Source organism: Mustela nivalis (genome assembly GCF_964662115.1).
Source record: "Mustela nivalis genome assembly, chromosome: 5".
Lineage (NCBI taxonomy): Eukaryota > Metazoa > Chordata > Mammalia > Carnivora > Mustelidae > Mustela > Mustela nivalis.
The window spans coordinates 156,028,336-156,046,171 of NC_139024.1; the positions used below are offsets into that span (position 1 = coordinate 156,028,336).

General features: G+C 45.5%; 2 long non-coding RNA genes across 2 annotated transcripts; one reads left to right on the top strand and one right to left on the bottom strand.

Moving 5' to 3' along the window:
• Positions 1 to 2,275: 2,275 nt before the first annotated feature.
• LOC309865320 lies at positions 2,276 to 7,635 on the bottom strand. The gene is made up of 3 exons (XR_014312028.1): positions 7,465 to 7,635; positions 5,068 to 5,135; positions 2,276 to 3,246 (listed from the first exon to the last, which is right to left on the bottom strand). It is a non-coding gene; the product is annotated as an uncharacterized lncRNA (long non-coding RNA).
• A 36-nt stretch (positions 7,636 to 7,671) lies between these two features.
• LOC309865317 lies at positions 7,672 to 15,697 on the top strand. The gene is made up of 5 exons (XR_014312023.1): positions 7,672 to 7,805; positions 8,152 to 9,058; positions 9,175 to 9,254; positions 14,272 to 14,524; positions 15,246 to 15,697. It is a non-coding gene; the product is annotated as an uncharacterized lncRNA (long non-coding RNA).
• Positions 15,698 to 17,836: the final 2,139 nt, after the last annotated feature.

Consider the following 17,836-nt stretch of genomic DNA (forward strand, 5'->3'; position numbering starts at 1 on the left):
AACGCGGACTAGGGGAGGGGGCGGGGCTAGGACGGTCCACGTGACTCCAGCTGGGCGGGGCTTCGGGGCTTTGGCTGGTCTTGGTCTCTAAGACGCCGCGGCAGCGTCTGCCGAAGGGCCTCGGTGTTGCAGCACTGACTTCTCTAGCCAGCAAAGGAGAAAGGCAGGTTCCTGCCATCTTTTCTCTTCGTACGTTCAAACACTAATGAAAGATCGGAGAGCCACAGGAAAATCCAACTCCTTTATTTCCGGAGAGCGAAAGACAGTGACTGTTAAACACGTAGAGGGTGCTAGGCACCTCTGCTAAGCACCTTCCATGTATTATTCCATTTGCAAAAGCAAAACTCGGTTGGGCCATAGACCAGACTCAGATGACACAGATAGAGCCTGCTGCAAAGTTAACAGCAAATCTTTCTCCCAAAATCATACTGCAGCCGTAAAGTTTAACCAACATCCTCTTTGAATAATTACTGCTTTCTTATCAATGTTATCTTTGCCTTGCTACTCCCACTTACAAAAAAAAATTTTTTTTAAAGAGAAATCTTTGCTAAAATCAGAGACTGTCAGAAACTGTCTGACATCATTGTGAGGATAAGAAAATGTCTCACTCTTGGGAGGATCAGAGCCATCTTCAACGGAAACAATCTCTCTTCCCAGCTAGTTGTAGAGCTTCATGTACAGCATTTTCACACACAACGTGTCCCATTTATAGTAACCTTGAGATTTCAAAGACAGATCAGGACCCTGAGACTACTTTGTAATTCAGACCTGCTGGGGCTCCTGGGTGGCTCCATTGTTGTGCTATGGGCCCTACTACTTGCCCAAGATAGGGCACGCTTCAAATTTCACAACTAGCAAATGGCAAAACTAGGATTAGAGTCTGTGTCTAATCCCAGTCCAGTTATTTTCCTACGCTACCTACTGTGGTATTTGTGTATGTATGTATGTGTGTATGTGTGTGTGTGTGAGAGAGAGAGAGAGAGAGAGAGAGAGATGTAGATTATAGCTCATCTACCTGACCTTTTATAGCTTCAGTTATTTACCAATGACAATATCTCTGAGTTCCAAATACAGTCATATTTCAGATGGAAACTGTCAGATTGCATCCCTTGGTAAGGTATGGCCTTGATGCTAGTTGTTCATTCTGACAGTGACAAATGTGAGGGAAGGGGCCTAGCTCTGAGAAGCACATTGGTAGTTGGAAGAAGTCAGTACTGAGCAGAAAAGTACAGTGCCTGGTGCTGAATTGAGTGCTTATGGTCTACATTTCCGACAATGTCCTCGGCTCTTGTTCCTTCCTAAATAGACAACCTGAGAAGCAACATCAGTGGATTTGTCTGATTGTCTCTCCACACTTCCTGAGACTTCTATGCTTATATCTAAGCAAGCCTCTCACAACCCTTTGGTTACGAATGGGCAGAACTCGGCATTCTCCTTTGGTGCATTTCCGAGATGATTCATGTGGTTCCTTCCATAGGTTGTTAGGAAGATGAAATGTATTACTGATGTGATGCTGCTAAGAACCCAGCCTGGCAAATGACACAGGGAGCCTCTCAAAGAAATTGGGAACAGTTACGAGCAAATCAAACAGAACTCAGAATTAAATATGTAGAACATTAATGCTCCTCAATGAAAAACTGCCACAAAGATTCAAATAAAGTAAAACTGGAAAAAGACAGGCAATTCTATCTGGAAAAATTAAAAACTAGAAAATCATTGTCAAAATAAGCTGGGAAAGATTAAAGTCCATGATCTTCAATGATGCAGCAAGACAGGGAAATATATATATATATGGGGGTGTATGATGAGTTTGCGGAGAGAAATAGATGCGTCTGAGCTTGAATGTGGATCCTGTAGATTCACAAATATAAATAGAGAGCTAGGTTTACAAACTTCTCAGGAATGTACACATACTGTAAAGAAAAAATATATGACCTTAAAGAGAAATAATAGAAATTAATGGTCTATTTGCATAACATTTTTTCAAATATTTTTTGAAAGTATTTTAAGTATACAGGTGAATGACTGACAACTGTAGACACTTGAGTAACCACAGCCCCAGTCATGATACAGAACATGTCTGTCCCCCCAGAAAGTTCCCCTGTGCTCCCTTGCAGGCAGTATCCCCTATAAAACCAGTAAGTCATGGAGATAAAAAGTCCAACACAGGGAATATAGTAAAAATACACATTTCTGTTCAACTGTGTACACTGAATAGGACCTAGTAAACAGGAGCACATACTAAACACATAAATGAATGGATGATTGCCTTTCCTTTATTTTCTTAAGCTTATTTATTTTTTTATTTAAATTCAGTTAATTAACATATCATGTACGATTGGTTTCACAGGTCGAGGTCAGTGATTCATCCACCTTATATAAAACCCCGTGCTCATCACATCACACGCCCTCCTTTATGTCCATCCCCCCATCACCCCATCCCTCCACCCACCTCCCCTCCAACAACCCTCTGTTTGTTTCCTGTGATTAAGAGTCTCTTATATGAGAGTCTCCTGTGATTAAGAGTCCTTCTCTGACTTTGCCTTGTTTTATTTTTTCCTCTCTTCCCCTTTGATCCTCTGTTCCTTAAATTCCACATATCATTGAAATCATATGGTAGTTGTCTCTCTCTGACTGACCTATTTCACTTAGCATAATAACCCTATAGTTCCATCCTGCAGATGGCAAGATTTCAAATTTTTGATGGCTGCATAGTATTCCATCGTAGATACATACCACATCTTCTTTATCTGTTCATCTGTTGATGGACATCTCAGCTTCTTCCATAGTGTGGCTACTGTGGACATGGCTGCTATAAACATTGGGGTGCAAGTGCCCCTTCAGATCACTACATTTGTATCTTTGCGGTACATACCCAGGAGTGCGATTGCTGGGTTATAGGGTAGCTCTAGTTTCAACGTTGTGAGGAACCTCCATGCTGTTTTCCAGAGTGGCTGCACCAGCTTGCATTCCTACCAAGAGTGTAGGAGGGTTCCCCTTTCTCCGCATCCTCGCCAGCATCTGTCATTTCCTGACTTAATGTTAGCCATTCTGACTGCCATGAGGTGGTATCTCATTGTGGTTTTGATTTGTATTTCCCTGATGCCAAGTGATGTTGAACATTTTTCCATGTGTCTCTTGGCCATCTGGATGTCTTCTTTGCCTTTCCTTAACTCATATTTTTTCTGACAGCTTTGTCTATCTGATGGTTGATTATGTATCAGCCAGTTACTTAGCTGACTTTACCTTTTAAAAAAAAAAAAAGATTTACTTAGTTATTTTAGAGAGAGAGGATGATTAGGAGGAACAGAGGGAGAGGGAAGAGAGAGAGAAAAAAATCTCAAACAGACTCCACGCAAACCATGGAGCCCAGCATAGGGCTTGAACTCAGGATCTTGAGATCACATCCTGAGCTGAAAGCAAGAGTCGAACAATTAACTGACTGTGCCACCCAGATGCCCCTGATTTTACCTTTCAAAGAAGACCCACTATATGCCTAAGTTGCAATAAATATCAAAGAATTGAAATCTTACACAGAAAATATTCTGACCAGCAAAACTAATCAGGTAATCAGTAACAGTATATTATCCAGAAAAGCCCGAGACATATAGAAATTAAAAGCACACGTTTCTAGGTGACTAGTGAGTCACAGGAAAAATCACCAGGGAAATCAGAAAATATTTCAAATTAAACAATCTCAAAAGTGTAATTTAGCAAAATGTGCGAGATCTAGCTGAACAGTCTACTAGAGGGAAGTTTGTTCCTTTTAATGTTTATACTATAAAAGAAGGTTTAAAATGTTATCTAAGTATCTGGCTTGAGAAGCCAGAAAAAGAACACATTAAACCCCACATAAGCAAATGGCTGTTAAAGACTAGAAGAAAATGAAGTCGAAAACAAGGTTTGAGAAAATCAACAGAAAAAGGTTCTTTAAAAATATTGGTAAAATTGGTACTTCCTAGAAAAACTGATCAAGAAAAAAAGAGAGTACACAACTTGTCAATATGAGGAATGGACAGGAGATATCACAGATTCCACAGACATCAAAAATAATTAGGGTATAGTATGAGCAAATTCCTGCCACTAAACCCAACTTAGAAATGGACAAATTCTATGAAGAATGCAATAAAACTAGCACAAGGAGAAGTAGAAAATATGAATAAATAGCCCTGTGCTTGTTAAAGAAATTAAATGCATTATTAAATTGAATTCTACAAAACAAAACAACAACAACAACAAAAAAAACCCTTCTAGGCCTATATGGTAAATTCCATTAAACACATAATGAAGAAATAATACTATACTTCCCCTAAATCTTTCAGATAATGTAAAGGAAGGGAACGGTTCCCAGGTTGACAAAGTTATTATGATAAAATTATAAATCAATATCCTTCATGAACATAGATGAAACAATTCTTAAATGTATATTATCAGGGGCGCCTGGGTGATTCAGTGGGTTAAGCCTCTGCCTTCAGCTCAGGTCATGATCTTAGGGTCCTGGGATCAAGCCCTGACTCAGGCTCTCTGCTCAGCAGGGAGCCTGCTCCCCCCTGCAACCCTAGCCTGCCTCTCTGCCTACTTGTGGTCTGTCAAATAAATAAATAAATATATTTTTTTAAAAAGTGTATTATCAAACTGTTTTTTATTTTTTTTTAATTTTACTTATTTTTATTTTAGAGAGAAAGAGTGGGGGGGGAGAAGGGCAGAGTGAGAGAGACCCTCAAGCAGACTCCATGCTGAGTGCAGAGCCTGACATGGGGCTTGATCTCACAGCTCCAAGATCAAGAATCCATCCATATTTAAACAAAATAATATGTCAGAATCAAGTGGGGTTTATGCCTGAAATATAAGATATACAAAACATTTGAATAATCAATGTAATTCACCACATTAACAAAATAAATGATAAATGATTGTACATGACCTTTTAAATAGATGCAAAAAAAAGTGTGGTGAAATTCAATACCCATTTAAAAAAAGAACTTTTAGCAAACTATGAATAGAAACAAAATTCTACAATCTGATACAACTAATATATTTAATGGGGAAATATTAGTTTCTACTTACAACATTGGAAACAGAACAAAGACATCTGCTGTCATTAGGTCTCTTCAGCATTGTACTGGAGGTCCTAGCTGGTGAAATAAAAGTAATAAACACATATGAGGAATAAACAGAAAATAAATAATAGAAGATATAATAAAAGTAATTTAAAAAATAGAAGGCCTAAAGATTAATGCTATTCATAGTCAGCATTATTATTTACATGGAAAAATCCCAAGAAACCTACAAAACAATCACTGAAATAAGTAAACATAACAGGGTGACAGAGTTTATTTATTTATTTTTTTAAGATTTTATTTATTTATTTGACAGAGATCACAAGTAGGCAGAGAGGCAGGCAGAGAGAGAAGGGGAAGCAGTCTCCTTGCTAGCAGAGAGCCCAATGTGGGGCTTGATCCCAGGACCCTGAGATCATGACCTGAGTCGAAGGCAGAGTCTTTAACCCACTGAGCCACCCAGGTGCCCCAAGAGTTTAACATCAGTATAAAAAAATCAATTGCTGGGGCACCCAGGTAGCTCAGTCAGCTAAGTGTCCAACTCTTGAGTTCAGCTGAGGTCATGACCTCAGGGTCATGAGATGGAGCCTTTGCATCAGGCTCCATGCTCAGTGCAGTCAAGATTCCTTCTTCTTCCTTCTGCCCCTCCCCTACTTGAGCATGTGCTCTCTCTCTCTCTCTTTCTAAAATAATAAATAAAATCCTTAAAAAAATCATCATCTCTCTAAATGTTAGTAACAAACAACCAGAAAATAAAAGGCAAATAAGTCCATTTCTTTTTTTAAAAAAAATATATTTATTTATTTGAGAGAGAGCATGAGCAGGGGGAGAGGGAGAAGGAGAAGCAGGATCCTCATGGAGCAGGGAGCCCCATACAGACTTGCTCCCAGGACCCTGGGATCATGACCTGAGCCAAAAACAGACACTTAATGGACTAAATTACCCAGGTGCCCCCAAATAATTCCATTTCTAATGGTACAAAAACCATAAAGTATTTAGGGTTAATTTAACAAAACACATATATGATCTTTAAACTGAGAAGTAAATAGATTGCTCAGAAAAGTAAAGAAAATGTAAATAAATTGAGAAATATATCATGTTCATAAAGTGAAGACTGAATATTGTCTAGATAGCAACTCTTTCCAGAGGGATACATTTATTTAATACAACCCCAATCAAAATCCCAACAGGAATTAAAACGGGAGCTGAGGTTAGGGATTCAGGTGCTTATAATCTATGTTCATAGCAGCACTCTTCACAATGGTCAAAAGTCACAGCATTCACACTATTCGCAAACACCCCAAGTGTTGAAGAAGAGATGAATGGATGGTGCTATAATATGGGTGAACCCGGGACAGGATGAACCTGATACCGTGGATTGGCCTTGAAAACATCACGCTGATTAAAAAAAAACAAAAACAAAAACAAAAACAAAACGCTAAAAGATAAATGTAGGATTTGACTTATACGTGTCGTCTAGATTGCGTAAATTCATAGAGACAAGAAGTGGAATGGAAGTTCCTAGGGACTGGGGAGGGGGGTGCTGAGGAGTGAGTGGCTGCTCAGTGTGTTCAAGGTTTCTTTTGGGGTGAGGAAATGCTCTGAAATCAGACGGTGGTGGTGTTCGCCCAACATTATGAAAACACTAAAAACTTTCTCGTGCACTTTCAAGTAGTTCAAAGGGGAACTCTGTGGTCTGCATATTTTAGTACGATTTGAATTTCAATTAAAAATATAATGAAAGGGATGAACCTAGACGGTCTCCCGGTCCCTTGCAGCCTCAGGGTTTGGCTCCCGGTTCTCCGGGATTACGCCAGGCCCGCGCGCAGCCGTCACACGCGCAGCCACGCGCCCAGCCACGCGCAGCCACACGCCCAGTCCGCCGCTTTGCGCGCGGTCCGGTCGTCGAGCTCGTCGGTTCTGGCCGGCGTCGCCCCTGCCGTGCTCTCCGTGGTTTCCCCACGAGCCAGGCCGGGGCTGACGCCCCTCACTCATCCCGCAGGCTCTCCCTTCCGAGCTCCGGATTTGGGTGCGATGACACCATCCTGATAAGATTGTGTAGAAAAGCGCCGCCCCCACCAAATCGATGCTGATGTTCCACGTCTCTACAGCTCTCGATGGATGTTTTGTGTTGTCACTAATTAATTACTGTGAGAGAGAGAGCGCACAGGCAGGGGCGGGCAGAGCGAGAAGCAGGATCCCGACGCGGGGCGCGATCGCAGGACCCCAGGGCAGCTGCTTCCCGACGGAGCCCCAGCTCCCGCGGCTGACGGGGAGCAGCGAGGCAAGGAGGCCGGTGTCCGCAGTGAGGTCGGGGACAGCCTGCCCCGGGATCCCGGTCGGCCGCGCCGCCTTCCCGCGACCCTCCTCAGACCAGGGCGGCGACCCCGGGACGCTGTGTTACCCAGTTTTCCTGGGACGCTATCCACAACCACACGGGTCGGCGCGGTCCTCCGCGGACCGCGGCTCTCCGTCACCGACTCGCCGGCACCCACCGCGGCAGGGGCTCCTCACAGCGAGCGCCGCGGGGCCCCAGCTCTCGGGCGCAGGCGCAGAGCCGCGCCACCGCCCTCCCCGCCCCCACCCCCCAGCGCCGTTCCGTGCTCCGACCGCGCGTCTGCGAGCCGCGGGGGTCGCCGGGGCTCCCCGCTAATCCTTCCGGCTGCCTCGAGCGCCGTGCACTCGCGTTCCGTCGCAGCGCGGGTCCGGCCCCAGGTGTACCCGGGTGCGCCGCTGAGGCGGCCGGTGAGTGGAGCGCGCATCGCGCAGGGCCGGGCCTGGGCGGGTGGGCCTGCGGGCTCGGGGACAGGTCAGGCGGCGTAGCGCCGCGACCCCGGGCGGGGCGGCGAGGTCGCCGGCTGCGCCTGTGGGCGGCTCCGCCGGGTCCTGGGGGTGCGCGGGGGGCGGGCGGTGGTCCCCGGGGGTGCGCGGGGGGCGGGCGGTGGTCCCCGGGGGTGCGCGGGGGGCGGGCGGTGGTCCCGGGGGTGCGCGGCCGCCACCTGCAGCCAGGCGCGGGGGGGCTTCTGGAGCCGGCTGTGCGCGTCGCCGCTCCGCGACTCTGTACCCGGACTGACCCCTCTGACCCTCGCAGGCTCCCCGTGACACGCGCGTTACCCTCCCCATGTCGCCGGCGAGGACACGGAGGCGCGCGGCGATGAAGTGCCTTCCCGGGAGTTGCTCGTGAGTAGCAGCCGCTCGCGTCTGCCTGCGACGAGGACGCTCGGGACCGGCATGGACAGTCCGCGTTTACCTGTTGGTGGAGCCGCCGGCCAGGTCTGCGGATCAGTTTTCTGTGTTATTCTGAGCCAGTTCCTGCCCACACTGTTGGCTGAAGACCACCTTTCAGGACGTCTCGGGACTCGGTCGTCTCTGCTCTGGGGTCGAACTGGGGCTGCCGAGCCCTCGTGCTGATTGCTTTGTCCATCAGCAGAGGCTCCAGCGGGCCAACCCGGGCCTGAAAGCAAGCACCCGGAGAAGAGTATTCCAGACCCTTCCGAACCTGCTTCCTTCTGACCGAGATAAATTCTTAATGCTTAAGGCGGTAGAAAGAAAGGAGAATTCTTGCTGAATTCTTGCTGGAAGAGGCGGTGACATGGTCCAAAAAATTTCAGATGGTTAGGGTCACAGGAGGTGCGTGTCGCTGGGAAGTTGGTCCCATAAAAGCAGATAGGTTTGGGGGGCTGCAGCCCTTATGACCACTGGACTTGGGAGAACAATGACTGGGTAGGATGCAGTATGGTTGTAGCAGTAAAGTGCTCCAAGTAGCTGAAGCATGAGGTAGGAAGGAGGAAGAGAGGAAAGGACTTGCCACACCATGGTGCAGGAGTCCTCCGTGGGAGCCTGAGCAAGGGAATGGCTGGCAGCCTCTCTGAAATCCGTTGGAGGGTTTGCCTTCCAGCGCGTCCTTCAAGACCAGGAATAAGAGCTCCTCTGTCCCCGCTCTGAAGCAGCAGCTGCTGAAGGCAGCCTCACAGATTCTGGGAGCATCTGCTTTACAGGTACACCCTCACACTGTTAAACTGAATTCATTTGAGGTACGCCCAGCAATTGTATCTATTTGCGTTGTATGTGACTATTCTTTATTGTAAACGCTTTGCTGTTTTTTCACTTGTAGCTCTGACAGAAGCTTTGTGAGAAAAGACAAGCAAGTCCTAGCTGTGCCATTTTACCGTGTGGGACCAAATTCTCAGAGAGGTGAGTGACTGGCCCAGGGTTGCACCACCCTATGGTGCCAGAGCTGCTTCGGCAGCCTTCTAGTTTGGATCGTCAGGAGGAATGAAGAGACTGCTGTCAAAGTCCATTTGAACTCCTGTCCCATGTGGGAAAATTGACCAAGAGCCTGGATTTTATGCCTCAGATCACCTAGAGAGTTCAGGGAGGGTCTAGACCTGGCCCAGATCCATCCCTTGTACCTTTTATCACTAAGGAACTAGGGACTTCAGGACAGGCATCAGTGTCTGTTGTCCTTTTCTCTGCGTCTGGGAGGAGGTAGGATTGCTTTTAGGCATTTGTTTTACCTCAACCTTTAAGGGTGCATTCAACGTAACACTGCATTCACATGTGCATTCAGATGTGACATTACCAGACCAGTGATCCTGGCTGCCTAGAATAAGATCTTTGCCAGCTTTGCCTTTGACCAAAAAGAAAGCCAAGAGGAGGTAGACGAGGGAAGGGCACTGGCTGTCTCACTAGAAGAGTATGTCCCATGAAAGTTAAGGATTCTTCCTCTTTTTCTGAATGGGTCATAGCACCAAACAGGGCATACATTTATTTTTCTTTTCACAGAACTTCCCTTAGGCGAGTCTGCCAAATTTTGCCCAGGATGGGACTATTCGTTGCTTGGCTGCTGATTGCTCGTAATGTCTTCCTCAACACTCCTTTCTCTGTTTCATCATTTGGTGATTGAAGAACATCTTACTGGCCTGAATGGTTTCATCTGAAACATGGACCTTAAGCTTTCACATGTCTCTGATGATTTGAAAAAGACTAGGATCATATTAGTCTAATGCCTTTAGTGTAGGCAGACAGGTACGTGCCTTAGCGTTTGGGACTTAAAATTAAACTCCCTGAATCAGAGAGCTTTGTACCAATCAAGTCCAACATCTTCATTTGACAGATGAGGAGACATAAAAACAAAATTGGTTATTTTCCCCTGGGCTTTATATAGTTATCATTATATCACTATAATCAAAATGCAGATTACTGGGGTGCATGGGTGGTACAGTCAGTGGAGCATCTGACTCTTGGTTTCGGCTCAGGTGATGATCTCAGGTCTCGAGATAGAGCCCCATGTGGGGCTCCTCTCTCAGAGTAAAGTCTGCTTGAGAATCCCTACCTCTCCTCCCGCCCCTCCCCTGTCAAACAAATAAATAAATCTTTTAAAAAAATATTTTATTTATTTATTTGACAGAGACACAGCAAGAGAGGGAACACAAGCAGGGGGAGTAGAAGAGGGAGAAGCAGGCTTCCCATCCAGCAGGGAGCCCGATGCGGAGCTCGATCCTAGGACCTTGGGATCATGACCTGATCCAAAGTCAGATGCTTAACAACTGAGCCACCCAGGTGCCCAATAAATAAAGCTTTTAAAAATCCAGATTATCTGGTAAATGCTTACATCACAGGACCTCTATGTGATGTCCACTGATTCGTGCTGAGGACACCAGCCGCACTGGGGTGTCTGGAACATTCCATGTTCAGCTGACATAGATCAGGCTATCGCATTAGCACAGCCTCTCAGGACGGTCACCTTTCAGAGGCAGGCACTCTCTAAAGCTCCATGGCACTCTGCAGTTAAGGTCATGCTGGTATCCTGGGATCAGTGGGGTTATTTTCTTGGCCATTTAGGGCCACAGGAGTGGAAAGTACAACTCAGGTTTTATTCCCTAGTGAGTCTGAGTCCAGGATTTAATGCTTGGCTTGGGGCCAAATTACTTCACCTTTCTGTACCTCAAGTTCTTCATTTGTATCGAGGGGATAACAGTAGTACCCTTCTCACTGTTGTGAGGCATAAAGGACTCAATACTCATAAAACGCTTATAAAAGACAGATGCAAAAGACCTAAAGAATCTCCCAAGTTAGCTTCCTTTGTTTTAATGTAGAAGCTCTCCCCAGTGGGGTTTCTATGTCTCTATCATGTGTCACATATACAAACAGAAAATGCATGATACAGTTATACATGTAATGAACTTCTCTGTAATGACAAAATAACTACATTTTAGGACACTTGTACTACACAGTATATATACGAATTGAATTCTGTAGATCAACTGATATCACATTGGCTTAGATTACCAATTCCCAGGATATTAATGAGCATGAGGAGGACCCTCCACCTCAAACTGTCCATCTGTCTTTGAATCTGTTCTCGTTCTTTCTCTGTTCAGGATATTCTGCATACTTTTAGGGAGCCTAAGTTTTCATGGATCTAAGAAGACAATTTACAAAGATCTTCAAATTTCGGATCTTTCTGGTTAAGGGGAAAACCTAAACCACCTTAAACTTAAGCATCCTCGTAACAATATCTCTTCCCCAGGATGGGATATAATGTGAAATAATGTAGTAACATTCTACTGGGAACCAAAGTCCAACTTACCATCCTGTAGTAAAACTGACAGATAGTATTAATTACTTATAGATACAATTTCCAAAATATCAATGTCTTACCTAACTCTGATATAAAGGAAAGTAATTTATATTAGAATAGTGTGTATAGTTCAGTGTGTACAGTTTGGATGAAATGGATATCTGCACCTGTTCACAGAATCACTGTGAATACAACAGTTAGAAATATGGCCTGATAGATGAATGTCGTGTTTGTGAATCTATTACTGTAAGTGGTTTGATTTTCCTGAAATGGTGAGCAAGTCCTAATAGCATCCAAAGAAAGAGAAGTTTATTTCCCTAATTTTCCAGTATATATCAAAGCTGTGCAAAATATTTTGTATCTCTACGTAAAGTAGTGTTAGGTTCTAGCCTTAGGTAACTATTCACTTTTTTTTTTTTAGAGTGGGGGAGGGGCAGAGAGAGGAGGGAGGGAGAGAATCTCAATCAGGTTCCATGCCCAGCATGGAGCCCCATGCAGGGCTCGATCCCAGGACTCTGAGATCACGACCTGAGCCGAAATCAAGAGTTGGATGCTTTAGCCAACTAAGCCACCCAGCTGCCACTATTGCCACATTAACAACCTTTTAAAAAAACCTTAACAGCCTTTTTTAAAAAAATTAACATATTATATATTATTTGCCCCAGGGGTACAGGTCTGTGAATCATCAGGCTTACACAATTCACAGCATTCACCATAGCACATACCCTCCCCAATGTCCATGATCCAGCTACCCTTTCCCTTGCCCACAACCCACCAGCAACCCTCAGTTTGTTTGTGAGATTAAGAGTCTCTTATGGTTTTTCTCCCTCCCTGGTCCCATCTTGTTTCATATTTTCCCTCCCACCCGCTACGACTCCCCGCCCTGCCTCTCAAATTCCTCATGTCAGAGAGATCATGTGATAATTGCCTTTCTCTGTTGACTTACTTTGCTAAGTGTAATGCCCTGTAGTTCAATCCACATCGTTGCAGATGGCAAGATTTCATTTCTCTTGATGGCTTCATAGTATTCCATTGTATATATTCCACATCTTTTTTATCCATTCATCTGTTGATGGACATACAGGCTTTTCCCATAGTTTGGCTATTGTTACATTTGGGGTGCCCCTTCGGAGCACTACATTTATTAACAACTTTTTGAAAGTCACACAGGGGGCACATGGGTTAAAGCCTCTGCCTTCGGCTCAGGTCATGATCCCAAGGTCCTGGGATCGAGCCCCGCATCAGGCTCTCTGCTCATTGGGGAGCCTAATTCCTCCTCTCTCTCTCTGACTGCCTCTCTGCCTACTTGTAATCTCTGCCTGTCAAATAAATTAATAAAATCTTAAAAAAAAAAAAGAAAGAAAGTCGCGCAGGATCAGGAACATTTTTTTGTTTTGCAGGAATGCCCATTATTCCTGATCCACACTAAATTCCAGTAGCACCGTCCAATCAACATTACAGTCCAGAAAAACCCCTTACCAATTCCCAGACCTCTCCCTGGGAGGTAGTACTGCTGCCTTGAGAATTACTGTCACAAAAGAAATAACAGTGAGCTGTCAACAAAATCATGATGGGGTAGTTGGCAGGGTCTGTGCTGCAAGAATGCAGGCCAGCCAGTCCAGCAATATGGCAAATTCCCGCTAAGGGATGAGGGCGCCGTGAAGTATACAACCGGATTGTACAGAGACGTTCTAAATAAATCAGACTCTTAGTCTAGTGGTAGGTCTTACGTGTTCCCTGTTTCCAGCCGGAAGGCATATTTTTGGCAAAGCTGGATACAGACAACATCATCCCATTGCCTTTGAGGGTCTTCTCCATGCATGACTTTTTGGTGGATGTCCTCCACGGCGCACCTGTACATGTGGGAGGGTTACTGGTCTACAAGAAAGGAAATACCTCTGAAACCAGATCATGTCCTAACCCAGTGGATCCCAAATTGGGCTGTGAGCAGAAGCATTAGGGGAAATGGTATATAGTTTGTAGCTGACTGTCAAGCACAGGGGCTCAGATGAAGCCTTAAGAGAATGGCTTAAAGAAAAAAGCTTTCGTGGGGAAAGTTAGAGTCCAGAGATGGGCAAGGAAAGGCACAGATTCCCATATCCTCCCATTCTCCCAAGCAGAAAGGCCGCTGTAGAGGGACGCTGTGCTGGTCAGTTTTCCAGGAGACGGCCTGCTGCTCCTCCTCAGGGGCAAGTGTAAGAACAAGCCCGTCAGTGGGGAGCTAAATGGACTGCTTGGGGCCAGGCAGCCTGAGTGTGGGGTGCTGGCTGTGTAGTGGGCGTGTCTGAGGAAGTTGGCTGCCTACTTCCTGGGAATCTTGGGAGCCTTGGGAAGTGTTGGCCCTGCTGGCAGAAGGGAGAAGCCGCCGGGCTAGGGGAAGCTGAGTGTGTATTTGAGACCTTCCTGCTCCGAGGAAGGTTTTTCAGGCAATCTAGAGTATGTTTCTAGGGTTCTTTGTGGATGGTTCTACTTGTCAGGTTATATGAAGTTATTAGATACAAATGCCTGGGCCCATGTCATACCTGCTGGGTCTGAAGCAAGGCTCAGATATCTCAACTAATAAGTCCCATGGGGGATTCTGATGTGAATGTGTATAACCTTCTGGAACCCAATTTTGACCCCTTTCAGAAAGCCATTTTCGCCAGGCCATCCTCCCACAGCTTCTGAAAGTTCACACCATCTTTTCTATAGATCAAGGCTTTAAGATTGAGCTCTGAATAGCCCTGTGTCTCCACCACCCAAGCCTTGTGTTAAATCCTTTCCCATCAGCTGGAATCCCAGCATGTGACTTGGACATTGTCATTCGGTCGGAGGAAGGACAGCTGAGGACGCTGGATCTTTAGGCCCTGAAGAGGGAAGTGAGCGGAAAATACCTGTCTGGGTGAGTGATATCATGAAAAGACCAGCAATTCGCTATTTAGGAGACACAAGTTCCAGTCTAAGCTCTTGGAATTCAGTGGATGACTTAAGTTAGTCTGCTTGCTATTTGTCAAGTAAGTGAGCGGGCCTCGGTGACTCCAAGAGTAGACTTGTTTAGAACACCTAGATTAGTTGGAAGGGGGGTCGGGGAGCATGTCCAGTTGCAGTGTTGTAGACAGCATTTCTGAAATTCTGTTCTTTCTGAATCCCAAGAAAATGATTGTATCCAAGCTTGACAGAATCACCCTTAGTGTTTGCTATTTTTAGAGGGTGTCTTTTCTACACTTAAGAGTCTGCTCTTCTCATCCCTTTCCTTCCTCCCTCTTACCACCGCTCATTGGCTCTAGTAACTAAGAGCTCACTTTACTTTCTACTCCCCTACTCTCTGTTCATTGGCCGGTATATCTGCTCATTCCATTTTTTTGGCTGAGTCCCGTCACCCTTCCCAGAGTTCTTGATGTCTCTGTGCTCCCCATGCCTGTTATAAAAACTCTGTCTGTTGTCTCTTCTGCTCCCATTCCCTTGCCTTCGACTGTCCCTTTTTGTTTTCTTCCCATATAAGGTTGCTAGTGTGCGTGAATAGCAAATTTGCTTTTCTTTTCTTTTTTTTTTTTCCTACTGCTTTATTTTTCTTTCTCTCTATACTAGATGCAGGTGACATTTGCACTTTAAATCTCTTTCAGATAGGGAGCTGTGAACTGAGCCAAAGCAGCAACACCAATCAGGCTATTTCTGAAGAACCAGAGTGTTCAGGGTCAGCCATGGAAAGTCTCAGAGGGGGTACTGCCCAAGGTCCTACGAATGAAGAGGCCTATAAAGGTGAGGGCCGGTTATCAAGGCAGACAAAATGTCCTGCCCGGAAGACATCTTTTGAGAAAACATCGATCAGGAACGTGTCAATGACCCTTAAGGAAATTTTTACTAGGGAGAGAGTTCCTGAATCTAGTGAATTTAGTCTAAGCTCTAAAGTTAATACACAGCAGAACATTCCAAAGGGAGCTAGATACCCCATATCTAGGAAGAACTCCAAAGATAATTTGGACTTCATTAAACACCAAAAAATCTTCCCACAAAAGAAACCTTGTAAATGCAATGAATGTGGGAAAGCCTTCAGTTACCAATCAGACCTTATTGTCCACAGGAGAACTCATGGTGGAGAAAAGCCTTTTGAATGCAATGAATGTGGAAAGACTTTTCGCCGAAGTACACATCTTACTGAGCATCAGAGAACTCACACTGGAGAGAAGCCGTACGAATGCAGCGAGTGTGGAAAAGCTTTTAGCCGGAGCACTCACCTGAGCCTTCACCAGAGGGTCCACACAGGAGAGAAGCCCTATGAGTGTGGTGAGTGCGGGAAAGCCTTCAGCCGGAGCACGAACCTCAGCCAGCACCAGCGAACTCACACTCAGGAGAAACCTTACAAGTGTACCGAGTGTGGGAAAGCCTTCAGCGACCGCTCGACCATAATTCAGCATCAACGAATACACACCGGCGAGAATCCCTATGAGTGCAGTGAATGCAGGAAGGCGTTCAGCTGGGTCTCCTCTCTCATGGAGCACCAGAGAACACACACGGGCGAGAAGCCCTACGAATGCGGCGACTGTGGGAAAGTGTTCAGTCGCAGCTCTTCCCTTGCTGAGCATCAGAGGAGCCACACCGGGGAGAAGCCCCACGAGTGCGGAGAATGTGGGAAGGGCTTCGGGCGGAGCTCGTCGCTTATCATTCACCAGAGAACTCACACCGGAGAGAAGCCGTACAAGTGTAATGACTGTGGGAAAGCCTTCAGCCAGAGTTCAACCCTCATCCGACACCAGCGACTTCACGCTAAAGAGTAACAGTCGAGCTTTTTCCTTAATGTGCACGTAAGAGCACACAGCACTCGCATCCTGTTGCTGCAAGGAGAAACAGATTCGTCTGTAGAGTTACTAGCTAGCTGTAAGCCAGTGTCAAGGTAGCCTTCCTTCCGTTTTGTAAACTAGATGCTGCAGTGAGTGATTAGTACAAGGGGGTGAGTCTAGGAACCGAACATACTCCCTCTCCTCCCCGAAGGACTCCCCTTAGAGTGTAGACCTGACATCTTGTATCTGCTCACCTGTCTGTTCCCTGGGGCTCCGATCCCTGCGCAGTCAGTGGACCATGTTCCCCGACCACAGAAGACCCTTTACTTCAAGAGGAAGCCCTGAGTGACAGAGTGTGAGTGTGTGTGAGTGTGACGCTGGCTCCAGTACCAGAAGACAAGGAGCTGGCTTCAGAACAGGACAAAAATCTTCCCACCAGTTTGCTGATAATGGTGTTGAGGCAAATCCAGTTTCTGATTTTATACGAACAGATTTTTCTGTTAAACCTTTTTGTTGTAGCGTGTTTTCTTCAAAGTATAAACCATGTGCCTAACTAATCCTAGTATTTTTTTATATTATCCTCATCAAGAATGACCTAAAACTTACATTGAGTTCTTCTATGATTAAAAAAAAATTGCTTCCCTAGTTTTTAATTTTCTTCTGTTGGAGGGTTCATGAAACTTACACCCTCTGGCCCTAACTCTCACCATTCCTATATTGTAAGCTCATCTCTCATGGACAAATTCCGTGACTGTTTCTTAGTCTTTTTTCCCACTTGACATTTGCAGAATTGACTCTTTTGGCCACTCTTATGCCTTAAAACTTGAGCTTCTTCTGGCATCCCCAATTCTGTGCTGATCCACACTTTTCCTACCTCATGGCACTCTCTGATTAACATTATCAGCTGTATAACTTTGGGCAAGAGTTAAACTGGAGTGATCTCATTTTATTGGGCTGTAATACTTGAGGTCGCTCAATTAGATTGTAAACTTCCTGAAGACAAGTTCTTTTAGATCCCTGTGAAACATGCAAAGTGCAGAATGGTCACTAAATGCCCTGTAATTGCTGCCTACTTTATCCCAGGTAACTGGCCTGCTAGATTTCATCTGAAATGGTTTACGAGTTGATTTCTTGCCCTATTCCTAATGCTGCTGCTCGGTGCTCGGTAGTCGGGGCTCAGATTATGAGAGTCAGCAGGGCTTCCCTCGTCTCTCTGCCTTTAGCAGCCGACTAAACGACCATCTTGTTCAAAGAGTTCACGGTTCCCAGGACAAAGATCAAAGTCTCTCACTCCAGGGCCTTCCACACTTAGGTCTATTTACTTATTTTCCATTACTCTCCAGTACCTGCAGCGAGGCCTGTCCTCGGTGTCTGTTATACCCTCTTCTCACACTTGGCTTCTTTCCACACTGTGTGTGGCCCGCTTTTACATGTCC